Consider the following 27,560-nt stretch of genomic DNA (forward strand, 5'->3'; position numbering starts at 1 on the left):
TAATCACATCATCTGTGAATAATGACCATTTGAGTATTTTTCCTTTTTCAATTCTTTTTACCTTTTATTTCTTTTTATTGCACTTGTTAGAACCTCCAATAAAATGAATAGAGGCAATGCTGTTTTGTTCCTGATTAAGGGAAATGCTTGCTTCTAACATTTTGCTATTAAAAATGAAATTTGTTGCAAGTGTTTGCCTGTATCAGGTTGATAAATTCTCTTCTCTTTGCCAAGAGATTTATTTTTTAATCATGACTATGTATTGAATTTTATCTAAGACATTGCTTCTATCTATTGAGATGATTGTGTGGTTCTCCTTTAATTTGTCTAATTGCAGAAATAGATTTTATAATGTTAAACCATCTGTTCATTCCAGGGATAAATCTGACCTGGTTATGATATATTTTTTTTGGTTTTATTAAATTAATTCTACATATGACTCTTTTGTTTAGAGGATTTAAAAATGATCTGTGTTCAAGATGGAACTGAAATAAAGAAATAAACTTTTCCTTATTACATGATCCTTTTTGGTTACATTATAAGGCTATTCTAGTGTCATAAATTCACTGAAAAAGTATTTCCTTTTTTGTAATTTCTGGAAATTTTTAAATAAATTTCTAGAAAGTCACCTGAAAAATGGGCTAATAAGACTGGTGTGGTATTTTGTTTTTGTTTTTCCCAGTGGGGAAATTTTAAACCAATGATTCAGTTTATTGAATGGTTATAGGAAAATGAAAACTTCCTGTTTCTTTCTTGACAATGTTTGAAATTTGTGTATGTCTAGGAGTTTGTCCATTTCATTTAATTTTTCCAATATTTAACATAAATATGCTCATTCTAGCCTCTATCTTTTCAGATGCTGCAGATGCCCTTTGTTTTTTTTTCTTCTAGAATTGTTCCTTTATGACTTCTATTTTATTGACTCTTCTCACCAGAAGTCTGTCAATTTTATTACTCTTTATGAAAAATCAACTTTTGACTTTGTTGATCCTATATACTAAAGCTTTGTTTTCTGTTCCATTTAGTTCTGTTCTGCTTTTTACTTCTACTTTCTTTGGATATATTCATTTGACTTTTTTCTTTGTTATTTCTTTAACTCCTTAAATTTATTTTAGCTCATTAATTTTCAGCCTTTAGTCTGTTTTAATATAAATAAGCATTAAAGATAGTTTTTTCTTGAAATATCACCTTTTTTGCATACTTAAGTTTTGACATTGAGTTTTCTTTTTGTTTATTCAGTATAAGTAGTTTTTAAAATTGTCATTATGATATTTTTTAGCCCATACATTATATAATTCTGTTTTCAAAAGTGTGGCCCGAGGTCATTTCTAACGTGATTGTATTGTGCTCAGAGAATGTGGTATCTGTAATGCTTATTCTTTTAAGTTAGTTGGAACCTACGGCCTAGTATGTGGACAGTCTTTGGAAACATTTCATGTGTGCTTGAGAAAAATGTTCATTCTCGATAACTAGGTACGGGGACTTTTTATACATCTATTCAATCAAGATTGTAGGTTGAATTTTTCAAGTCTTCTGTATCTTTGTAATATTTGCCTGCTTCATCTTCAGTGTTTGAGAGAGAGATGTTGAAATCTCCTCCCAGCTGCTTTGTTGGCCTAGAGGAGATAGGTTTTGACTGACCTCACTGTTCATTCTTCAAGCAGTCTTGTCGTTGATATTAAATGACCACTCTTGCTCATTGACCCCTTCTGCTCTTTGTACCTGTGGTTTCTGTGTTTAGAATTTTTTCATCTTTACAACAGTCTGTTATGGTAGTTTTTCTGCTGTGGTTTTTTGCCAACAACAACTTTCTAATATCCACAAATTCCTCAAAATGTTTTATCTAAATTATTGTGTCCTAGCTTATTTTATAGTTGTTTTTTACAGCCCATGTATTTCTTCTCCCATTTGAATGGAATTTTGGAAGGAAAAGGGGAAGACAAAAAATTTTGCTCAGTCTACCATCTTGCTCCTTTGTAAGATACATTTTTTTTCCTTTCTTCTTTTCATCCTTTTCCTTTTTTCTCCCAACATGTGTTTTTTGGGGAAAGAATTCTTCTAGCCTCTGTTTCCTCATCTGTGAAATGGAGATAGTCATCGCAAAGCCTTATAAGGAACATGAATAAGATAATGTCAGTGTAAGTGCTTTGCAAACTGTAAAGATCTATACACATGCCAAGGATGACCTTTAGCACCTTTCTTTAACTTTCCTTTCCTTTTGTATAGCCAGTGTTATAAAGCACCTCAGCTACATTAGAGGAAAGTGATTCATTGTGGTTGGCATATCCTGAGAGGCTCAAACAAAATTTTATCTGCCTCTTTTTGAGAAAATTACTTGCGAAGAAACTATTGGGTGCCCTAATAGAAAGTCACACATTTTATACATGGAAAAGTTTATTTAATTTAAATAAATAAGGTCACAGAGCATGTCCCCCCCCCCCATTTTCCTGTGCTTTGTTGGCATGCATATTCAAATCAGGCATTTTTCCTTTAAAAAAATTTTTTTTAACTTAAAAAAACTTATTTGCTGATTTGGTGTATTATATACATTTATTTACTTTAGCTTTGAATGTTAATATGAATTGACAGAAAGAATGTTAAAATTTCAACCCAGGCATATTTAAGAGACAGAATGAGTAATTGATGTAAAAGACCAAGTGGTTTGTATTAGAATGCACTGAAATCTGCCTATCTACCTTTTCTTTCACATTCCTAGCACCAAGGCAAAAATAAGCAACTCTCAATTAAATTCAACAGCTCTGTATAGAATGCTATTTTGTGCATGAGGTTTGTGCTACATATTGTGAGACTTATAAGGAAATGAGAAACCCCCTTCCCAGCACCGCCACTGTTCTCTAAAGGTGGCCATGAACAAATAGGTTAGTTAAAGTGAAGACAAAAGCTACTGTAATAAACATATCACACCCTACTGTGAGGATCTGGAGCAGCCTTATGGAAAAAAATAGCATTCACGATGAGATTCAAGAATGCTTGAGCATCCTATGGACAGATAGTGGAGGAAGCCAATCCAAGCCTCAGAAATGGTATGAATAAAGACAGGTATTAAGTTAGGAAAGGTAAGGGCATATTTAGACAATGGCAAATAATTCTTTTTTTTCCCCTTTTTGCTGTAACATCAAGTACATTCACATAGTGGGAGCTAATGCATGCAAGACGCCTCAGGGACTATTATACTCAATACAATTCCAGTCTTAGAGAAAGGATGGAGGCTTTCTTTGTGGCCAAATATACCAATTTTTGTAAATGTTCCATGGAAGCTTGTAAAGATATACTTTACATTTTTATTATAAATATAAATGTATATAATATGTGTGCATTCTTCCATGTAATTATATCATTCCTTTCCTCTGCGTGGGTATGTTCTTACATTTCTTAAGTTCTACTAGAAGTAACTAAAACTAAATGATTTATGAAATATGTTCCAACTTGAAAATTCTCTGTATCTAGAAGGGACTGCTAAACTACAAATGCATATTGCAGACCCCTGAATATCATTACTGTCTTTAGTTGAATGAGAGAAGACCCATGGGCTCTGAGGCATGCAAACCTGAGCTTGAATCTCCAGTCCTGCAGCTTGTTTCTTGGGCAGGGTGAGGGACTTCCTTGAGAATCATTTTTCTCATCTTTAAAATGGGGAGGATCAAGTCAACATCATAGAGTCTTAGTGAAGATTAAGGAGGTAACTTCCATAGAGTGTTTGGTATACAGCAGATACTCAATGGATGGCAGCTCTCTCCTGGTCATAAAAATATTTGATCTCTCAAGACTGATGGAAAAGGATTCTTCATTAAAGCTTTGAGGAGATATCTGTCAAAGTAAAGCAGAATATTAAATGAGAGGAATGAGAGGGAATGAATATGGATTTAGAGGGTAGCATCCATGGAAGCAAAAAGAGAAGATCCCAGAGAGAGGAGGTTTAGGGTCAAGACACCAAAATGTGGCTCCAGATTTCTCAGTCAGGTCTTAGGGAGACAAAGGCTCTGAGTGGGAGAGAAAGAAGAAACTATCTAGGTTGCTTTAAAATGGGAAAGTGGGGATGGCCCACTGAAGAGGACAAAGAGTAAAGCTAGGTTTCTTAAAATGAGAAGAAACCGGTTACACCTTCCCAGTGGGTAAAGGAGAGGGCTAGGAAGTCACTGTGGTTTCCTCAGCCAAAGGGTGGATAAAAAGCACTCTGTCGTCCCCAGAGCCGAAAAGTGGTGTTAAACACCAAATTCCAGTCCCTTGAATCATTATTTGAGAAGGACCCTTAGAAATGATCTAATCCAACCCATTGATTTTGCATAGGAGGAAAATGAACCTTTTAGAGGTTATGGGGCTTGCCCAAGACCACACAGTTGCTCAACTCAGAGCTGGAGGGGGAATGATCTGGAAACAACATAATCACAATGGGCCTGGTGGTAGCATCTGAGACCTTTGGGCAAATGAAAGCTTGGGGTAACTTGAAAGAGAAGGGTTGTGGCTTTAAATCTTATGACAGCAACGGTTAAACAAGATGCAATAAATGTGTTCAGAGCTATTTGTAAGAGACCTCAGTTGTGTACAGTTTGTTTCCCAAGTATGCTGACCCTGTAGGATGGTTAGATTTATGCATCAACCATCGGAGTCTATTGGAAGGTGGTGAGGAAGGAGGGGAAAGGGTGGAACCCAGGCCTCCACTGCATTCATCAGCACATCATTTACGGAGGGTCAGCTATGTGCCAGCTATGTAATTGGCATACATCAGTGAGCCAATCAGACAAACGTGCTACCTCAAGGTCTAGCTTTCTTGCCCCTGGAGTGTAGCAGAAAAGCAGGCATTGGATGTGGTGTGGCATCTGTTGCAACACACCTCCCCCTCCCCACCCAATCCCAGTTCCACCACTTCCGGGACACCCTAGCACACCTGATTGCTGATTCTAGAGTGCCCTCTGCTTTGGCACATAACATAACATCAAGCCTTGAGCTGACTTGACCTCCATTGCTCTTACTAGTTATCCTGCTATAAGCCTCTGGTCTCACAGTGAGCCTGTAAATATCCGAGGCCAGGAAACCTACATCCTACATTATCCTGTGTTGCACAGCCCTGGACCCTGGTTACATGCAGGAGGCATACATTTCTAGAGACTGCATGTCAGACTGGGGCAGAAAAACTGTGTGACTGATGAAGACACCCTTCAGAGACAGGGGTTAGCAAAGTCTTGCTAGGGGACCCACTACTAGCAAAACTTCTCCAGGAACCTTCCCTCTGAGGCTCAGGTAGTGAAGACCCAGCAAGTGCCCTGGAGGCAGCTCCTTTGGAACTTTATCCTCTAAATGCTCTGGAAAACCCATTCAAAAGGAATTGAAATCCCAAATGCCACTGCAAACCTCTAAGACTATGAGTAAGCACTATGGGATTGTCAGATGAAGGGAGCTCTCTAATCATGAAGCATTTTGATGATGAACAGAATTTGAGGCCAAGACTTGAAGCCAGATACACACCATAATGGTTAAGCCAAATAACACTTAATCATTTTGGCTCTTGTTCCTGAGAAAGAAAGCATACTGAACTAGAAAGACGATAAAAATTTTTTTTTCAGAAAGTCCACTTATTTTTATTGGGTTCAAATAACCTAATTCTAGGTATGTACATGGCCCCTGATTTTCTCGTTTCATCATATGTCTGTCAGCAGCCTCAATAGAGATGGCTTTGTCTGGCCTCAAAGAAGGTTGTTATCCACCCAGGCTCCCTTCTCCTTTTACTGTTCCCATGTCCCATAAATGTATCCGACTGATGAATAAAGTCTTAAGCCCATGTGGCAAACATGTATCAAGCTCCCCCCATCCCCACCATACACCAGTCCCCAAGGCTGTAGTTGGTCATACAGGTCTAAAGCAGCCCTGATTTGTTAGTGATGGGATGCCTTGCAAATGATAGAGAGATCTTATCTCTCTAGTTTCTGCTGCAGGGACTCTTGTGTAAATTTAACTGCAAACAAACATTGAATTGAAAAGGGAATAACAGGCAGATTTTCCTGGGACCTGAATGAACCTCTGAGGTCAAAGGACCTAAATTACAGGGGTATAGTAATGAGAGGAAAAATATCACCCTGTAATTTATTGACAAGGGAAGAGAAACAAAGGAGTCATTAAGGTTGAGAAGCTCTAAGCCAGCTTCCGAGGTACTCAGGACACAAGTGTGACCATGGCAGACAGAAGTAACTCTATAGCCACATATATGACTCAATCCCAGGGGGGCAATAGAATGGAAACAGACTAAAGATCTGAAAAGGCTCTATAAGTGCATTTGGCCCAGTGCCCCTTGATTTTTAGTTATGGGAAATCTGAGGTCCAGGGAGAGGAATAACGAGATAAGGTCATAGCTAGTACTTAAAGAAAAGTAACAAGTAAACCATTTCATTTGGTTTTGTTTTAGATTTTTATTCTGGCTGAAATTTAATAGCGAATTCAAGTACCCTTCAGGCATTGTTATTCTGTAACAGTGCACAGTTTGAATGTTGTGTGTGTTTAATCCAATAAAAATGCAAACTAGTTTTGAAATAGCCATGAGTCAAAATACTCACTTTCTGAATGCAGAGAAGTTTGTGGTCAGAGGTGTCCATGCATTTTTTTAAATTATGTTTGAGTATAGTTGACTTACAATGTTGTGTTAGTTTCAGGTGTACAGCAAAATGAACCAGTTAGATATATACACATATCCACTCTTTCTCAGATTCTTTTCCCATATAAGTTTTGTTTTGTTTTGTTTTGTTTTGTTTTTTTGTCTTTTAGAGCCACACCCACAACATATGGAGGTTCCCAGGCCAGGGGTAGAATTGGAGCTGTAGCCACTGGCCTACACCACAGCTCATAGCAACACTGGATCCTTAACCCACTGAGCAAGGCCAAGGATCAAACCTGCATCTTCATGGATACTAGTCAGCTTAATTTCCACTGAGCCACACCAGGAACTCTGGTTATCACAGAATACTGAGTAGAGTTCCCTGTGCTGTCCAGTAGGTCCTTGTTACTTATTGATTTTGTACGTAGTAATGTACATATGCCAATCCCAATCTCCCAATTTATCCTCCCCCCACCCCCGCAATGTTTCCGCTTTGGTAACCATAAGTTTGCTTTAGAAATCTTTAATTCAGGCTCAGCCAACAGATTCCAGCACCAGTATTGATGGAGCATCTGCTCAGGTGCTCAGGCCAGCAGAGCCCCCTGTGATAGGGAGTATCATGCCTTTTTTAGGAATAAAACTGAGCTAGACAGATGTGTAACACACTGATTGTAACATGTTAAAGGTGGTGGGATTCCTCTTTGTTCCTTAGCCATGCTGGGTGAAACCATCCCGCCCCAAGTTTCTGCAGTATAGACCCTGATCTCTTGGACCATTTTGCCCCATAATTCCTCATCTCTTTCTGCACTGCAGCCAGATTTTATGGGTTACAGATGATTCACTGTGCCTCCAGAGAGCCCTGGTGTTTTCTCTTGGTTTACAAGCTGTCCTCCTAGCTCTTGGGCTTCCCTTCCTCCCTCCCCCAGCCCCTCCCACCTCCTTGGTCAGCACATGGACAGAACCAATGTCTGCTCTAGACCCTGGCTCTTCTCTGCTCCAGGGCCACCTCCTCATCTTCCAGCCCTGAAGGCACTGACAGACAGACTGGGATTCTCTGAAAAACACTCCAGCAGAGAGCACTGCGATTTTCTTCAAATGTAAACTCATATGGATGTGGCAACTTTGATGTCAAGGAATCTTAGCATCAGAAGCGACCAATAGACCGACCCCCTCTTGTTAGAGACTAGGAATCTGCAGGCCAGACCAAGTTACTGGCTCAGCTTCACACAACAATGCTAAAAGTTAGCTCTATCAAGTGGACCCCTCAGCCAAAGCAGTATAAGCAAGTGGCCATGGCATTTTGTGGAATTGCCCTTGGCTGTGCTGGAGGTCGTTAGAAGAGGCAGTATGTGACAGTCATCATTGTGTTCACCACCTTTCACTAGATCTCACAGCTTCCAGGTCTTGGTTTGGGTTTCCCCAGACACAGACTCTGAGCCAGGGACCATTTGGCAGGTGGCCACAGGATACCCCAGGAGGGGAGCGGGGAAGTACGGTGCGGAGGGAGGCACCCAGTACAAGTGTGTTATCAAGCCAGTGACCATGGGGGCACCTGAGCTCCATCTGGAAGGAGGTCTCTGGTAGTCATTTGTAGCACATCCCTCAGAATTATCCAGCAGAGGAGCAAGGAAGCTGGCGCATTTGTCCACCAACTCTATTTCATCATTTACAAGCACCCACATGAGGAAGGTGCATCAGCCACCAGTAGCAGGAATGCCAGGACATCTGAGATGTGTGTGTATATATGTGCGTGTGTTTGATTTACAAACACTGATTTTGATGACCCATCATGCTTGCTTCTCAGTCTTGGCAATTTGGAAGCTCAGAACCAATTTACAACCCATCTCTAGCTATTGGATAAGACCTTACAAAAATACAATCCTTATACCAACCTTACCTTTTCATTTCCCTTCTCTTATTTATTTTCCTTCTGCCCCAGTTTCTTTGTGTATTTATTCTTACCCTATGTGTGTCTGCCTTTAAAATCCTCCTGGAATCTCTGTGTTGGTACAGGTTGGGTACAAATAAATACAAAAACCGGTTACCCAGTCAAAAGAGACAAATTGGACTGCCAAGCTGCTGGCTGGTCTCTAGCTTCACCTAAAGAAGTTTTTTTGTTTTGTTTTGTTTTTGTTTTTTCATCTGGGATCCCTGGTTTCCACTTAAGTTTCTGGACTGCATGGCAAACCGCAGAATTCCTGCCCATGCATCAAGTTTGTAGTGAGTCACCAGAGAACTGCAAATAAAGGAAAATGCATGGGTTATTTAAAGTGGCCACAGAAACAGTGTTATAAAATAGGGGACTCCTACATCACATGGGTGATGTGACCAGAGGTCCCTGAAGGCCACATTGGAACCCATGATTCTGTTTTGCTGAATCAGGATTCAGGACCCTTTTGATAATATGAAAAATAGAAAAAGAAATGAAGGTTAAGTACTAAGAGAAGCACCCTCCAGAACTCTTGATAGCTGTGATCTTACCTCTCTTTTTTTAGGCTAATATTTAAAACATTTCTTCCCATGCATGTATGATTTTTTTCTGCCACACCCATGGCATGTGGAAGTTCCCAGGCCAGGGATCGAACCCATATCACAGCAGCTACCCAAGCGGCTACAGTGACAATGCCAAATCTTTAGCCCACTGAGCCACCGGAGAACCCCTCATGCATGATTTTTTCGATTAATATTTTTACTGCTTATCCTTACAGTATATAACACATTTTCTTTAAGGAGCAGGTATTACTTTTAAATGGGGAGAAAACGAGAAGGTCTTTAAGAATATTTTTATTATGACATCCCCTTAAATGTTTTGGTTTTCTAAAAATATGTTTTGCTAAAAGCATCCAAGGTACAGTGCAGCCTGCGGGTCAGATATCTAAGGTTTGGATTGTTTTCTTTGCTGGTCAGAAACCCTGAAGAAATGAAGATTTTGCCCTCTGATATTCATGGATGTGACTACAGACCCACGCTGATCTTCCTTTGCCATTTGGTTTCACGTTTCAAGGAAAGCATTGAGCCAGACTTCAGTTAAAAGGGGGGAGGGAAAGGAAGGGAGGAAAGGAGAAAGGAAGGAAGGGAGGGAGGAAGGAAAGAAGGAAGGAAAATCAGTTACACACCTAGCCTCCACTCCTGTTCCTTTCTCTGTTGTTCAACAGTCAACAATGTTAATTGAACATCTCTCGAAATGTATTTATTTATGACTCTTTTATGGTTTAAAACAACCATTAAAAAAAAATCAGTGAATGTAACCTACAAGGTAACAAGTCAAGGGAGGAAGATAAAGTAAAGAGGAAACTTGGGATAGGAAAAATAAGGCAGGAAGATGACTAGTGTCTAAAATCCATGCATTAAGTCCTACTGGATATGGGTCAGAGATATTAATCTGAGCTTCATAGTGGCCAAAGCAAAGAAGGAAGCACAATCAAATATGTGACTCATAGGTCAGGAGGGAAAGAAAGCTAATGCGTTTGGGCTGGGGTACTGTGTAAGTATTTTGGAGAACAGACAAAGAAGATGAAAGATATTAGCCCTTAGACTCAAGGAGTCCATGCCACTACTTATGAGGACAAATAGTGCTAGCTCCCATCAACCGAGCACCTCTGATAGGCAAGCACAATCCCACTGACAGCCTCAGGGCATGAGAACTCCACATATCAGGCACAGCTACTTATATCTGTAAAAGTGGAATTCATGGTTGTTAAAAGGCTTTGTCTCCCAATCTCCTGGGATAGACCAGGATGGAAGATAATATGAGAAAGGGGATGTATATTATATGTAGGATTGGGTCACTTTGCTGTACAGCAGAAATTGACACAACATTGTTAATCAATTACACTTTAATAAAAAAAATTTAAGAGAAATACACACAAAAAAAATTTTTTTTTAATTCTTTCCCATTTGTGTTTCCTTAATTACTCACAATACCCCTGTGAGATATTGGCTAGGAGGACATTGGTTTTTCCATGAGGAAGGCAAGGAATGATTGGTGGACCTGGAATACAACTGCAGATTTTTCCACTACCTTGTGATTGAGGAGGCAGAACCATAGTGATGGAAATAGGATATTTGGCTCTAGGATCTTCAGCTGAGTTTGTGCAAGGTGTCCACTCCTAGGCCTGCCATGAATGGGCTATGGGGTGTTGGGCAAGTCTCTTTTCTTCTGGGAGCTGCAGTCTCTTCAGCTGGAAAATAAGAAGGTTGATGACTGTCCGGGAAGATTCATTCCAGCTGCCACAGCCTGTTCATCTCTGGGTTTCTGTGGCTCCAGGCGGTTTCCCAGACTACACTCCAGGGTGTTCCTAGTCATTTTCACATTAGCAGTTGTTCTGGTATGGCTTGGCTGCGCCTCTGTGGGCCATTTAACCTTCACCATTGTCCCAGCCTGTTCCGGGGCCGGGCTGGACTTGCAGGCTGCATGTTAAAGGCTGAGAGAAGCCAGAACTCCCTGTCAGCCTGAGGTCTCCCACTGGGTGTCTCCATGGCTTTGCCAAGACAGGTTTTGTTGTTGCTAATTGTTACTTCACCTTCCGTGCATCTTCTGAGGAAGATTCAAGGTGGAAAGCACCTGAAGCTGAATCCAGGCCTGGAGAAGAACTCACTCCCCCCAACCCCCTTTCCTTTTTAAGTCTCTTCTGAGCCCAAAGATCTTATGTACACATCTTGGAGTCTTAGAAGTCAGCCCTGTCTCCATGGAGGGCTTCCCTGGAGGGGGTAGAATGTTGTGTGTTAGTTTCCTGTGCCCAAATAAATAAACCCTGTCCTAAGCCATAGGCTCCAGGTTTGCTTCTGGCGTCCCTTTGCCTCAGAGTTTCTGTGTTGAATAAAACAGAAATGTTTAGCAAATCCCAAGAAATTCCTTATTTAATGGAAAAAAGAGATCCCTGAGTTTATATTTCAAAATGTGATTTCCATGTTCCCATTGCATTAAGGCAAGTTTGACTCACCAAATCCCCAGATGTCTGGTAGCCTTTTTTAAATGCCTGGGTTTAGCCCCTAGAACCCATTTCGAGTACCTGTTGTGGACAGGATTCTCCTCGGAGCCGTGTAGGAGGTAGATTCCCCCAGTGAACCTCTTACCCACCCCGTAATTTAGTTGTAAAGGTTGCATTAGCATCTATAGGAAGTTTCAGCTCTAGCCAGTAGGCCAGCTTTATGCCTGCATGTTGATCTTTCATACTGTGTGATATAACCTTTGTGTGGCCATCTGTCCTCTTTCCTGACGAAGGCAGGTTCAGCCCTGGGACTGGCCACAGTTTATCTCACTAGCCAACCTGACATCTAGCAACTGCCTTGGCGGTTTCTCTAAGAGTTGTTATTTTCTTCCCTCCAGCCTCTTTGATGATTGGGGGTTTTTTTCATTTGCCTCTTGTTTCTGCCAGCCCTCCTAAAATGTTCGCCTTTTTACCTAAAAGTAATTTCTATTCATTGTTGAAAGAGAAAGAGAGATAGAAACAGAACGAGCGTACAGAGAGGAATTTAGAAAAACAAAGTAAAGAAAATAGAATCCCACCACAGCAAACTTAGGGCTGTTAATGTTTTGGATTTGCAAAAGTATGTTTGCCTGCGGTTGTGTACCCTTAATTCTTTCAAGGTTGGGGGATAATTATATGATATGATGAGCCATTTTCCTCTATCATTAAATAGTCTTCAAAACCTTATCTGTAGGTAGCACATGATATTCAATTGTATGGGCAAAGCCATCATCTTAACGATTTCCTTTGTGCTGGACTTGTAGGTGGTTTCTACCTTTTTAGTTCAAACTCACCTTTAAGGTAGTAGCTGTAGCATGGTAGCCACTTATAGAGGGTGTAGCTCGTGTCTGGCACTGTGCTGGGTCTGGGGATATGGAAGGAAAAGGCACCTGTTTGCCCCCAGGAAGAGGGCTGGCCAGCACCGTTGCCAGGCGTTACATCATGCCTCCTAACATGATGCTTAATATTAGACTCCCCTTGATGCATAACAGAGTCTGAAAGGGCTTGCTGAGTCATCCAATAACTGTCCTATTCAGTATCATCTCAGAGTTATGTGTATTTCATTATTTTCTACGTCTGAAACATGGTTTGAGGGGTGGGGATGGAGGTGGAAAGAAAGTGCCCCAAGAGAAGCTGACCCTTCAGCTACTTCTTGAAGGATAAAATAACACAGAAGAAGGAAGAAAGGTTAGGGGTACAGGGGACGGAGAGTGGAGATGGGGCAGACAATGCCAAGAAAGGGAGCTGGGCAGGGGTGAGTATGTGCCAGGGCTTTGTTCTGGCCTGAATTTAGGATGCCAGTGTCTGCCTGACAGGGGCTGCCCCTGGAGAGCTCTGCAAGGGACACATGCTAAGAGGTCTTTGATGCCTCCCCAGGGAGACACACTTCAACCAAAGACTTGGCGAGCCAGCCTCTAAGGGTTACAAATAGAGGCCTGAGCTCAACAGATGTGCACATCCAGAAAAGTCATGGTGGCATCTGTAGGGGGCATAGGAGGCATGGGAGTTTCTGGGGAGAGGTACCAGGTGATGACTCTGAGCCTCCTGGCACAGGAATTGTGACTTTTGTGTATTACTGCCCGGCACACATTAGGTGCTCGGTATTTGTTACATCTGAAAGAGGCTGTTACTAGATTCCAGGAGAACACTGAGAGTGGCGGCAGTGACAAAGGCCAGGAGGGGTCCTTTTAGAAAGACATGTAGTGAGTTCCCTTCATGGCACAGTGGAAATGGATCCGACTAGGAACCATGAGGTTGCAGGTTCGATCCCTGGCCTCGTTCAGTGAGTTAAGGATCTGGCGTTGTCATGAGCTGTGGTGTATGTCGCAGATGCAGCTCAGGTCTGGCATTGCTATGGCTCTGGCGTAGGCCAGCAGCTGTAGCTCTGATTCCACCCGTAGCCTGGGACCCTCCATATGCCACGAGTGCGGCCCTTAAAAAAGCAGAAAGCAAGCAAGCAAGCGGAAAAGAAAGGAAGAAAGGAAAAAGAAAGACATGTAGGAAGAGACATGGATGAGATTTACTGATTTAAGGGCCAAAGATCCCAACAGACCTTATTTTTTAGCCCTAAACAAAAACTAGAATGTGGCTTTTGAAAAGGCATTTGACTTCAGGAGCCAATAGACCAATGGAATGTTTCTAGACCTTTTGAAACTCTAATCTCTGCTTTGTGAATTACATAGTTTGGTTCTATTCAATGGGTCCCTTTTTCCCCTGAAATGCCACCTGTGAAATAAGTTAAACGCAATACTGTCTTAATGTAAAAATATTTCCTCAAATCCACTGTATAAATTAATTACTCTTTAGGGACTAGGATAATCTAATTTCCCTTATACAATGTACTCCATTCACGTGTTCTATATTGCTGTTGGGTTAAGTTATGAATCAACTGTTTCTAAAGGATTATGAGCTATAATTAATGTCAATATGAGCTCTGATTGATTTCCTGAAACCTCAGTAGTTGTGACTTCATTTGGTGACTTAATACTAATTGTGTCACTTTGATTACCTTTGATTTTCACTGTATCCCCAGAACCTCCTAGAATACCTGGAACAAGCAAGGAGCCTAGTGAATTTCTTTTGAGTGAAGGAGGGCTTTCAGTCCTTTAAAAACGCTCTTTGGGGGCATTTTAGGGAGGTCAGAGAAGCCTTACAGTTCAGGTAGGTGTTCACTTGAGAGGTGAATTCAGCATTCAGTCCTTGAGATGGTGACACAGACTTGCTTTATCCACTTTATCCCAGCACTTTGGAGACATTCAGTGCATGTTAGCTCCCTGATCAACCCTTCCAGAGAGCCACAGCCATTATGTCAAGCCTGCGCCTTAGGCAGTAATGCAACCTTTCATGCATGCATTCAGCTTTTATGGAGCACCTACAAGGTGCCAACACAATTAGCAGACATTCATGGTGTTCCCTGGATTCCAAAGAGCTTTCTCATTTTGAACCTCAAGACCGCCCTGGTAGATATCAGCGTCCCTTTTGCAGATGAACAAAATGAGATTTGGAAACACTTAAGTTACTCATCCAAGGTGATGTAATCAAAGGGGAAGCCGGCCCTCTCACCAACATCTTCATGGTACCAGACCCTGGTTTCTGGGTCTCCTTTACCAGCTAAGCGAGCATCAGGGGCTGTGAAGTAGGGTGTCAGGATGTCAAAAGTTTTGAATCCCTGGCTCCTTGCCTGTCTGCTTTGTGACCCTGAGCAGTTCCTTCCTCTCTTTGGCCCTCAGTTTGTAGTACCCAGGTGAAAGGTGATGAACGGAAGGACACCAGAACAGATGGAGAGGAGCAGCTGGACACAAGAATGTTAAGGAGAAAATCACCTGGCTGTGATGATTGATGCAAAGTGAGACAGGAAAGAGTGGCTAAAAATAACAGCCATTTATTATTGTTCCCAAGTCTGCAGGTCAGCTGGGGTGGTTCTGCCAATCTGAGCTGTGCATGGCTGGGCCGCATCTGTGGTCAGCCAGGAGCTGGCTGATCTGAGAGCTTCACACACATGTTTGGCAGTTGCCTGGCTATCCACCAGGGCAATAAGTGTGAATGGAGCGAGCACACATCTCTCATGTTCTACCAGGCTAGCCCAGGGTTGGTCACATGACCATATTGGAATTCCAAGACTATGAGCAGAAACATGCAAGACTTTCAAGGGGTAAGGAAATAGACTCCATCCCTTCATCAGGAAGAGCTGCAAAATCAGGTTGCCATGGGCTTGGATATAGAGAGACATGAACAAGTGCAGCCCTAATGATATAATCAATCCATTTCCCTAGAGAGACTAGAATAGCTTCAGGCTAAGCCAGACTGGCAGAAGCTGCATGGCTGAACCACAGCATTATAGACCTCAGGAGAATTAGCAGTACTAATGGGGCTTTAGTGATGCATCAGCCCAAATGCAAGGAAGTTACAGGAAACCAGGCTGTTCAGCTCATTGTCATATTTACTCCCAGTTTGTTGTCGGGGACATTGTACATTTTATGCACAGTGAAGAGATTCCTGACTTATCTCTGTGCTAGGCATGCCTGGGCTTCTCTAGAGCTGGGCTGGTTTTTAATCTTACAGATGTGTGACTCATGAAGTGAGTGAATTTCTCTCTCCAATTGTCTTCTGGGAAGCTTAGAGCTGAGTAGTGACCCACTACTAACAAAACTGGAGACCTTGTGACATAAATATTTTGGCACTGATTTCACTTTTGCCTCCATATTATTGTTCCTTTTAACAGGTCTCCTCCCTACCTACTTTAAGTCTTATTTTGCTTGATTGAATTGTATATTTTTGTAAGTGGTAAGTTTTGAATAAAAGTAGGCAATAAATAAAATGACTGAATGAATAAGCAAGCAGAGTGCCTCCTTATACCCAGAAATGTACTGAAAGTCATGGCGTTTTGGAATATTTTTTGTTTGTTTTTAATAAGTGGTACATGAATTCCTTTTGAGTGAAAATTTATCCCTGGAAACTACATTTTCCGGAAAGATTTTGTTTTGGAGAGCCTGCAGTTGTCCTTCTTACCACTAGGTGACACTCCCTCATTATCCGCACTAAGGTGATCATGCTGTATGGACTCTGCTGTAAGGACTGTGGGACATTTTTGCATGGCCCTTCTAAGGCATAAAACCTGCATCTCTTTTTATATAGGGCTGGATGTACAAATATGTGGCAATGGAAATGGAAAAGGTTGAGGGGATACTGTCCCTGTATGTGGACTAGCTCCTGCCTGCAAGAAACCTTCAATCTAAGCTAGAGGTTTCCTAACCCCCTAAATGCAGTTCATCAGTGACCCTCAGCAAAATGTGAAAATGACAGCTATCATAGAGAGCTTTACATGAAGCTAAATACATGAAAAGTTCTTTTTCTCTAAGATAATGTTCTTCTACCTTTTTGGAGTTAAAATGTCTCTTCTGAAATGATCATAAGAATAGATGACAGACACTTTTTTTTTTTTTTTTTTTTTTTGGAAAAAATATTCCTCCTTGACAGTAAAAAGTGAATAAATCCATGGAGGCTTGGAAGTTCCTTGGGGGAATTTAAAAATTTTGGCCTAAAAAATCCAAAATTCTAGAAAACCTGCAATTGTGTAAGAGAGGGAAACAATACGAAAATATTAAATATAATCCTTCTCCATACATGGATATATATCAGGCCCTTAACAGAAAATATCATCTGATATCACTTACAGTGCAGCTCCTACTAGAAATCATGTTTTTTTTTAAAGGTGGTATTTGGTGTGACAGTTTTCAGAATCACGGAGGCAGAAATAAATGTGGTATTGTGGAGAAGCTTTCAAGAGGGAAAAATGCTTTATAAACTGTAAAGTACAGTGAAATTATGCCTCTTTGGTTTACAACCATTTTAGCTTTACTACAGCTTTCTCTGTGTGTCTCTGGTTTAGCTCTGAGGGGACTGTCCTGGTATTTATGAAAACCGGTTTGGACTGGTGTACCTTGTGAGCAGCAGATGATCATCTGGGCAGTGGTGCAGGTCACACCAGTGCCTGGCTGGGCATGATTCTTTCAGAAGACTCAGAGTTTGCCAGTTGTAGCAGGGATGCTGTTCATTCCAATATCAGCGTCTTGGATGAGTATGATGTCATTTGCACTGTGTCCATTGATTCCTTTTGACTTCACTATTTTTTTAATTAAAGGTTGAATTATTTAAATTTTCAGTGTCATTATCTATGTTTAGTATTTTTAATATTGCCTTCTTTTTTTTTTAATGGCCACACGCACAGCATATGGAAATTCCTGGTCCAGGGATTAAATCCAAGCTGCAGCTGCAACCCACACTATAGCTGCAGCAATGCCAGATCCTTTAACACACTATGCCAGGCTGCACATAGAACCTGCACCACCACAGCAACCCAAGCCACTGCAGTCAGATTCTTAACCCACTGCACCACAGTGAGAACGTCTAGGTTTTTTTAGTATAATCTTAGGAACACAAGGGGGTCATAGCTTAAGGAGACAGATAAATAGCTGTTGGATAGCTAAATAATAAAGAGAAAACACTTGGTTAGGTTATAGCACCATACCGATGCAGTTAAGACCATTTTAGTGACATTCGGTTTTGTCTTTGGATACATTGATTTAATTTGGAGTTCTGGATTCTATTAACTTTTTTCATGAAATTAGTGGTAATTATGTTTTCAGTTTAAGGCAATTTGACTTTATAAAGTGGCGATAGGGCTTCCCATTGTGGCTCAGAGGGAATGAACCCAACTAGTATCCATGAGGATGCAGGTTCAATCCCTGGCCTCACTCAGTGGGTTAAGGATCCAGAGTTGCCGTGAGCTGTGGTATAGGTTGCAGACGCAGTTTGGATCCCGCATTGCTGTGGCTGTGGTGTAGGCCAGTGGCTACAGCTCTAATTAGACCCCTAGCCTGGGAACCTCCATATGGCCCGGGTGCAGCCCTAAAATAAATAAATAAATAAAATATAATAAAGGGGGGATAAACTGACCTTAGGTAAAGGGATATTATGTTATTTCTTTTGTGTTCTCCTTAAGATCTGGTCCTTTACAGATGTCTAATACCTATTTTTTTTTTAAGTTGCTTGAGGCCAGCTGGCATTTGAAAGAACATGTCTCTCTGAAAACATGCCTATTCTCATGGTGATCTGCCTATTGCAAGTCTATGGAGCTTCTGATGAGAAAAGGAATTAGAAATACCTCTGGGTAAACAAGTTTCCAGAAGAGGGAAAGCACACGTGTGAGAAGTAATAATAATTCAAACTCTGAAACTTGGTGTAGTTCAGAAGGTTTGTTATTTTATTATCAAAGTCCTTTCACTCAGAAAAGATGGCTGCCACACCCTTGATGGATAAGCCTGAACCACTCAGCAGTAACTAGTCCCTACCTCTCCGTTTAGTTCCTTCATCCCCCCTACCCTCAACCTTGGTTTTTATTTTCCTTTCATGGCATTTAAAGGATCTGAGCCATCATGATTTGGAAGGTAAAACAACAGAAACCAGAGACGCCAGTTTTACAGACAGAAAAGTGGAAAACCTACCTGGTAACTAAACCTGCCTAAGTCTATGTGCACTTAGTTTGCTATTGCTTTGTAACAGAATATTCCAAACTGAGTGGCTTAAAACAACACAGGTGTCTTCTTTCATAGTTTCTATATTATATAGGGAATGCATATATATTATATTAATTCCTATATATTATATATGACATCATCATTTTGGTAAGTCAGAAGTCTGGGCACAGCATGGCGAGGTTTTCTGCTCAGGGCCTCACCAGGCTGAGATCATGATGTCCCCACAGCTGCCATCCTCATCCGGATGGAGTCTGGGGTGATGTTCCCAGCTCCCTGCTTGTTGGCAGAATTCATTGCTGAGGTCCCCACTGCCTTGCTGGCTGTTGGCTGGGGGCCCTCTGGGCTCTGGGAGGCTGCCCACTTCTCCTTGCCACGTGACCGTTCCATCTTCAAGCCAGAAACAACGTGACATATCCTTGTGTTTCCAGTCAGCAACCAACCAGAGAAAACTTGTCTGCTTTTAAAAGGCTCATGTGACTCAGTCCAGCCATGCAGGTAACCTCCCTATCTTAAGGTCAACTGTGCCTTTTAACATAACTTAATTATGGGGTTAAAACCCATCACACTGGCAGTCCTGGAATTTGTCCAGGGCATGGGGCTCATCTTAGACTTCTGCCTAGCTATGAGGGAAGCTGCTTTTCAGAGCAGCAACCATCCTGCCTGCTCTGGAGGATGTAAAAGACACATAAGTCCTTCTCTGCCCCTTTACAGTTTGCAAAGTATCTCCACAGCTGCGATCTCGTTTCCTCTTAAAAGAAAAAGTTTTACCATATTTTCATTTTACGTGTGAGAAAACTGGAGCTCAGCGAGGTTAGAAGATTAACTCAAGGCAACGAACCCAGTGACTTGGGGCTGAGACGTGAGACTCGAGATACTTTGGCTCTAAGACCAGAAGCTTGACTGTGTTTTTTTTCCACCCTCAAGAATCTTATCATTTGCAAGACAGTGGGAGACTCTGAAAGCAGTGGCAAATTAAGGTGTAAATATCCTAGTGGTGTTTTTAATGCAGCTTAAGTTCAAGGGCAAGGGGAGGCTGGGGGTGGCCTTAGATACTTGGTGGGGAAATGGGCACAGGTATGCAGAAGGCAGGAGGAAGGGGGCAGACAGAGGGGACAGTCTGAGTAAAGGCAGGAACAAGCAAAATGTGTTCGGGGGGGGGGAACCTGTCAAAGGGTTAATGACCTGTCAAGAGACCCAGGAATTTGTTTTGAGGCGTTCGACCCTAGGGAACTGTTGTGTTTTTGTAGCTGGAAAGTGATTTAAAATAGCAGTGTTTTAATAGGGAGTTGAAGGTTCACGTAGCCTCCCATTCACTCAGCAGTTCCACATCTGGGTAGATACCCTAGGCCCATATATGGATCCAAATCAATTTGGTGGATTTTGAACAGCAGTTAGAATATCGAATAGAATGGAATATACTAAAGGACAGAAGATGCAAGAAGGATAATAGGTATTGTTTCTTGAAGCAGTTCCACTTTGTGTGGTATGTGTACATATTTTGTATTTTGTGCAGTATACTATGATAGAAATGTATTTCTTACTGTGGGTCGCAGTCAATAAAGTTTGCAAAAGACTTCCCAGAGAAACTCTTGCAGATGTGTACATAAGTACAATAATGGTGGTAGCAGCACTGTTTATAATTGCCAATCGGAGTTCCCGTCGTGGCGCAGTGGTTAACGAATCCGACTAGGAACCATGAGGTTGCGGGTTCGGTCCCTGCCCTTGCTCAGTGGGTTAAGGATCCGGCGTTGCCATGAGCTGTGGTGTAGGTAGCAGACGCGGCTTGGATCCTGCGTTGCTGTGGCTCTGGCGTTGGCCGGTGGCTACAGCTCTGATTAGACCCCTAGCCTGGGAACCTCCATATGCCGCGGGAGCGGCCCAAGAAATAGCAAAAAGACAAAAGAAAAAAAAAATAATTGCCAATCATTGGAAACCCCCTCAATGTCCATCCTCAGGAGAATAGATAAGTAAGTTGTGGGTTTTGTGTGTAATGAAGTGCAGAGTTACACTTGAAAAAAATCTAGAGCCACGTGTTTCGTTACAGACAAAAAATATCAAAGATGAAAGAGAAAAGACGGTTTCTGAACTTTAAATATGTTATATCATTATATAAATCTTTAAAACATACCAAACGGAGTTCCCGTTGTGGCTCAGCAGAAACGAATCTGACTAGTATCCTTGAGGATACAGGTTCGATCCCTGGCCTCTCTCAGTGGGTTAAAGCTCTGGCACTGCCATGAGCTGTGATGTAGGTCACAGACACGGATCGGATCTGACATCGATGTGTCTGTGGCATAGGCCAGTGACTGCAGCTCTGATTTTGACCCCTAGCCTGGGAACCTCCATATGCCGTGTGTGCAACCCTTAAAAGACAAAAAAAGAAATACAGCACAATGAAATACATTGTTTATGGATCTACATATATCACTAAGGGTATAAACATACATGAGTGTGAGAACAGCAAATTGAAGATAGTACTGATGGCTGATGAAGGAGCGAGGGGACCCGGCATCAGGGAGAGGGACGTAGCCCTGCATCTGTTGTGTTAAATTGGGTGATGGGAACTCGAGTGTTTGTGATATCATTCCCTATATTTGCCTGCAGACTTGAAATATTCTATAGCACGTTTGCTTAGAGCAGAACCATAGGATAATTCATGAGCCAGCACTGGGCAGAGACTTGATTTGGAGACTTGCAATAGTGTAGCTCTCAGGCAATGAACCTGGACCAGGGTGATGGTAAGACTAAGCCATTCTCAGACAATAGTTGTGTGATAGCAGTGACAATAATGCTCTTTATTTCAGAAGGGCTTTTCAAAACAGAAAAACACTTCTCCAGACACCCTGTCACGTTCTGGTCACCAGAGAGGCAGAGCCATTGTTTACTATGATGAACCTCAGAAGGCTCAAAGTTAGAGAAATTCAATGAGTTGATTGAGACAGTAAGGTGTAGAGAAGTGGGGAATGGAATCCAGTCTGCCCATGTTCTTTTTCAGTCTTTCAAGACAGGCATGTTGGGCCCCCCTTTGACCAAAGTCCAAGTGTTGCTCCTTCAGTCTCTGGTTTTCATTTCTGCGTGTCATAAGCATACGAGCATGTGATATAAAGACTGTGGCTGTGGACATGTCTTCCACTCTCATGAAACAAGAACGTTGCTGTGACTCACTCTTATCTTCAAGGGTCCTGGAAGATGTTCCCTGTGTGACAGATGACACTGACAGAGAGACTTTGAGGATGAATGCCTGGTAGATTCCTGTTGGCAGGGCTTCAGGGGGTGTCAGAGGGCAGCTGGTGGGGGAATGAGGTCTATGCAACGTTCTGGAGGTTTGCAACTGGCCCATGAAGTGGCTAGAGAAGTTTAGACCAGAGCAGATGTTCTCCTTAGCAAAAAAAAAAAAAAAACCGGCAACAAACCCAGACATCTTCCTAACACTCAAAAACATGGGTGTATAACACGAAGGCAGCAAGTAACCATGGATGGTGTTGTTCAGAAGCGATTTCACTCTGTAAATAACAGAAGATAAGAGAGAAAAAAAAATGTTTGCAGGTGGGAAGTGTGATAGGCTCCGTGTCAGGTTTTGATGAACATGACCTCATATAATTTTCCCAACAACTGTCTGAGGCGGGTGTTAATAGCTCTCTCTTTATTGATTGATTGACTGATTGATTGTCTTTTTGCCTTTTCTAGGGCCGCTCCCACGGCATATGGAGATTCCCAGGCTAGGGGTCTAATCGGAACCATAGCCACCAGCCTACACCAGAGCCACAGCAATGCGGGATCCAAGCCGTGTCTGTAACCTATACCACAGCTCACGGCAATGCCAGATCCTTAACCCACTGAGCAAGGCCAGGGATCGAACCTGAAACCTCATGGTTCCTAGTGGGATTCGTTAAGCACTGCGCCACAACGGGAACTCCAATAGCTCTCAATTTAAAAACTGGGGAACAAGAGCTAAGGCGTTAGCTGGTCTGCCCCAGGTCCCTAGCTAAGTGATGTAGCCAGGATTTGAACTTGGGTTTTTCCTCATAGCTTACAGTGTTTCCTCTATATCATCTACAATAAAATTGAGATAGAGCAAGAACACACCTTTATAAGCTAACACCTGGTGACCTGGAAAGAAGTAGATTTGGGGTGGGGGGTAGGTGCTGAAATACCAGAAGAAGAAATTTGGGCCTTTGCTGGGAAACTATTTGAGGTTCTTGAGCAGATGACTGTCTAGGTGAATGCTCTGTTCTGACATGTTCCATCCCGCACAATGGGCAGGAGCAATAAGCAGCAGGGGCAAAGAGTGGGAGGCAGCTGACAGACTCCCCCCACACAAGGACCTCCCAGCCCTACAGAACAACCACATGGCCCTGCTGCCCCAGCCTGAGTAGATACCTCCCTGCAGAACTGCAGGGACGCAAGTCAGAGTGCAGAATACATTTCCTCATGGAAGCCATGTCCTCCTTGGTATTGTTCTGGCCGGCAGAACAGTGACAGACTCCACTGTGGGCTGGATTGGCTTTTATGGGCAGGTCTGGGAGCCCCGTCACCATGTATAATATACATTCTATGGGAAAACGTGTTCCTGTTCAGCTTTCAAATGGGCATTTGAAACATAGCCTGGCTCAAGTTGAGGACACCCTGCCTTGGAAGAAAGTTGAGATTTGAGGTGCTCAGCAACAGGGTTGCAGTGCTGGCTGGGGGAGGAGACAGGCAGTGGGCTCTCACAGGTACCATTTGCTGTGCTTGGGGTTCTATATACCCTCTCATCTCATTCCAAGTATAGTCCTGGGAGGTCAGTAGGTGCATCCTCATTTTTGTGCAAGGGCAGTAGACTCTCAGATTAATTAACTTTCCCAAGGTTATACAGCTAGGGAGAACTGAGGTATATAGCTCAAGTTCTTTCCAGAAGGAGATCAAATCTCTTGATGGAGGTTCTCTCCCTGCTCCAGCCTTGCCCCTTAGCATCGTTGTGAGAAAAAGAACCCGTAAGAAAGCCTCGTGGGGGACCTTTTAAAAACACACTAAATCCCTGGAGACTGTGTGACACCGATAGAGTGATAATACCCCTCATAGCTACTCCTGTCCTTTCCCTGACCCGCTGTCTCATCTTCCTGTCTCTTGTCTGTGGCTGGAAATTCTTACTAGCAAATCAGTAGCTGCTTATAGTCACTAAGGGGGCAGGGAAAGCAATGGGAAAGAGGGAAGAGGGAAAGATGCCAAAGGACAAGAGGGACCTGAGAGGATGGGAGGTGGAGCAGATGAAAGCGGGTTCCGGTGGGGGGACTAAGTGCATAGTGTGGGGGTGGCTTTTCCTGCCAGGTGCCTCTCTCTGCACCTTCTGCCCTACAGCCCAGGGACGCACTGGATTGCTGGTACCGTTTGCTCCCATCCATTCCCAAGCCTGCAGGAACCTCTTTCTGGCCGGGATTTCTACCTCCTGTGAGCCCGCCCATGCCCTAGCCCAGAGGACCCAGCCTGACCAGGGTTGACTGGGCAATTCAGACTTCCTGAATCAAAGAGGTTCCCCACACTGCCCTTGGGTCTCCTTGGCACTGGCAGCAAACATGTGAAGGCGATGCTCCAGGTCGCTCGGTCACTTGTACTCTGGCCTCTATTTACACAGCAGGTATTGACCTACAGTATGATACTTCAGGCTGCATGATACACTGGAGCATAAAGGAAAATGAGATACAGTCTTGGTCTGAAGGGATTAACAGTTGAGAGGGAGAAAGAAAAAGAGAAAGAGATGTACACCAAGTATGTTTTATGCATGAAGAATGCACCAAAAGCTTGGGAGTAGAGATCAGTGCACATATGAGTATCCTTGGCACTAGGGAATTAGGGAAACCTCTGAGATGGTGACATCTGAGCTGGGTATTGAAGAAGGAGGAAGCATTTACCAGTTATATGGGGGATGGGCAGTCCCAGTGGTGGGAATTGAGTGGGCGTGTTTAGTATGATCAAGAGAAGTTGAGTTGGCCAGAGCATAGGGGCCAGGGATGAGCTGAGTTTGGAAGGTTGGGTGATGTTGTTGCTAAACTAAGTGTATGAGCTTCTTCTCTCTTTAGTCAGGCTGGGATTAAAAGCTGTGTAGTGGTACTTCTGTGTAGATACTGAGTGATGCTGGAAAGCCACCATGGGCAGAAAATCCTAAAAGTCAGATGCTGTGCATCCTGAAAATTTATTTTAATAAGCAATATATGTAGAGCTTGGGAAGTTCAGAAGGCCTTAAATTGCATGTATGTCTATGCAGATAGCATCCTTTACTGGCTGTTGTATTTCTAGAGACCTGTTAATAATTAACTGCAAATGTACTGCAGTAGAGAACATTTGTCCCTGAATTATTAGAGCAGAAGCATCCCTTTACCCCAAACCTCCCAGGATCAGTTAGTTCAATACTATCCATTTAAAGATGGGAGATACCATCATGCCCATTCTACTAATGAGTAAATCAAGACTCAAAAAGGTTAAGACACTTGCCCAAAATCAGCATAAGTGGCAGAGAAATATTTCCAACTGCGTTTATGTAACTGCACATGGTTTCACTGAGTAATGGCAGAGCTTTTTAGGGGTGACTGTTTCAGCATCTCCTAACCCTTCAAGTCAGGACATGAGTCCTTCTGTCCAACCTCATCATTACTTTTCTTTCCCAGCAAAAGTTCTCTTTGGTTTCTTTGTTTTTTTAAACCACCACCAGAATGTCCTTGAGGTATTCTTTGTTTGTGTTTTTGTTCCTTACAAGCGTTCATTCCATCCTTTATTAAAAACATGTCTTTAGAGAAATCACTGACTGGTGAGTGAAACATGGAGGTAACTTGTATTTTGCCAACTGGCTTGAGGAGAGAGTAGCTCTGCACAGAAGACATGGCATGTATCACCCCCTGTGGTTAGAGATGCAGTCACAACCATGACATCACTGTGGCTTTCTCTCTTTGTTCCAAGTACAAATGCAAGATCGTTATCCAAAGGCTCTTTCGTTTTTATGCTAAAAGAACCATCTTCCACCATATTCCAGAATTCGCCATCTGTTTCTCCAACCCAATAAAGGCAGCAAGCATCCCCTTCCCATGAGGCACTATGAAAGCTTATTGCTGAGAGTTTTATATTTTATAAACAGTGAGTTATCCTTCAGCTTGTCCTTGGTAACCCAAGACTGGACCCATGGGAACAAATTAAGCTATTTTATTTTTATCTAGTTACTCCGGATCAAGACACCTGTTGGGACTCTTTGAATCCTAAAGTTTCCTGGTATGGAAGGGGTCTGGGTTGCTACCTGCATGGACAGTGCTCTTCAGACTCCATTTGGCCAACCTGTTAATGATGGGACCACTGTTCATTTCCTGTTATTCATGGTGGGGTGATAACCTTGCGGGCTTCCTAGCTGGGCAGCGATGCCCTGTTTGGGGAGCACAGAAGCAGAGGGAGGTGGAAGGGTGATGGTGGTTTGCTGGGCCCTGGGGTGACCCTGGCTTTCCCGGCTTGGAATGCCATTGTTTAAGAGCCACAGCCAGAGATAGGGGTGGGGACAAAGGAAAGCAGCCAAGAAACATTGAAGCCTTGAAGCCACAAGCTTTAGGGAATAAAGCTGGGTGAGGCAAAGAGGAACTATTGCTAAACCAAAATATTTGACTAGATTTCACTTTTTTCCTTCAGTCCAAATTCTTTGCTGAAAGTTTAGCTTTGAAGTTGTTTCTTTTCTTAATGTTCCAACAATATTGTCCTTTTAATCTTGTTTTTTGGGGTGGAACATAGACTATTTAGATTATTTCTAAATCACAGCATCGAATTTCTCAAATTCCTCGGTATGCTTTCCGTCATAGGTCTTCTTTGGTGTAACCCAGAATCTTCGTTCTCACACAGGCAAGAATGTGTAAAGACAGCCTGGCTAAAACTGACAGTTAGGGTCTTTAGCATCTGGTATTTTGTAAGTTTTCAGAAAGTTACTAAATAGATTATATGTATTTATAACATATGCAGCTTTTTCGGACTTCTTGATGCTGAATATTTATGCCAGTTCTTCCTATAGAAACACACTGTAAAGAGCATAATAACAGAAGTCATTAGAAGAATAAAAAGATTTATAGAGAAAAAGTTTTTCACTTAAAAAAACATGTTTGCTAGAGAACACAACCTTTTTATTTCACTCAAGAAAACAAGATAAGAATCTCTCTGGTCAAACCATTGAGTTTTTATGGATTCATTTCTTCCGCATACTTCTTCCCAACCCCAAATCACTGGATAGCACTTGTGGGTTTTTAACAAGCTCAACACCCCAATGAAAAGCCTCTCCATCCATGGCCTCCTGCAGTGGGAAAGCAGATCCCACCACCCAGCCCCCAAGCACAGTGCATCTCATCAGGGTATGTACGTGTGTAAGCTCTAGGGGAAGTGAGTCCAAGCCCCTTGAATTGCTTTTCATTCTTCCCACAGACATTTAGTGAGTCCCTGCTGTGAGCCAGATCCTGTGCTGAGCCCTGTTATTGCCCAGATGAATAAACCACAATTCAAAGGTACTCCCAGACTGTGGGAGAGAGAAGTGCTCACTCATGCAGGCTAAGCTGAGTAAGGAGGATGGCAATGGAGAAGTGTAGGAAGGGAGGTATTGGAGGGTAGAGTCCTGAGTTAACAAAGGTTCACAGAGTCAGTCACTTTCAGATTGGACCTTGAAGGACTAGTAAGCACTGGTTGGGTGGGTGAACAAGAAGGGTCTTCCAGACCAGTGGAGCAAAAACAAAAACCAAGGGCGGGAGATATCCAACCCATGACATGTTTGGAAAATGCCAACTTGGCTGATGGGGCTACTTCAGGAGGCTTGAAGGTTCACCCAGCATACATCCCAGGGCCAAGAATCTGACCTTTGACCTGAAAGCCTTGATGGGAGTTGAGAAGAGGACTAGACGAGATACAGACGTGGTATCAGGTATGAACACACTAGAGGATTCATTGGAAAGACTGGGATTT

The 27,560-nt window shown here is 42.6% G+C and overlaps 1 protein-coding gene across 5 annotated transcripts in view; it reads left to right on the forward strand.

Annotated features, from left to right (window-relative positions):
* THSD4 (thrombospondin type 1 domain containing 4) overlaps nt 1–27,560 on the forward strand; it is a 577,157-nt gene that overhangs the window by 387,310 nt on the left and 162,287 nt on the right. The window lies entirely within an intron of this gene.

Source organism: Sus scrofa, chromosome 1 (genome assembly GCF_000003025.6).
Source record: "Sus scrofa isolate TJ Tabasco breed Duroc chromosome 1, Sscrofa11.1, whole genome shotgun sequence".
NCBI lineage: Eukaryota > Metazoa > Chordata > Mammalia > Artiodactyla > Suidae > Sus > Sus scrofa.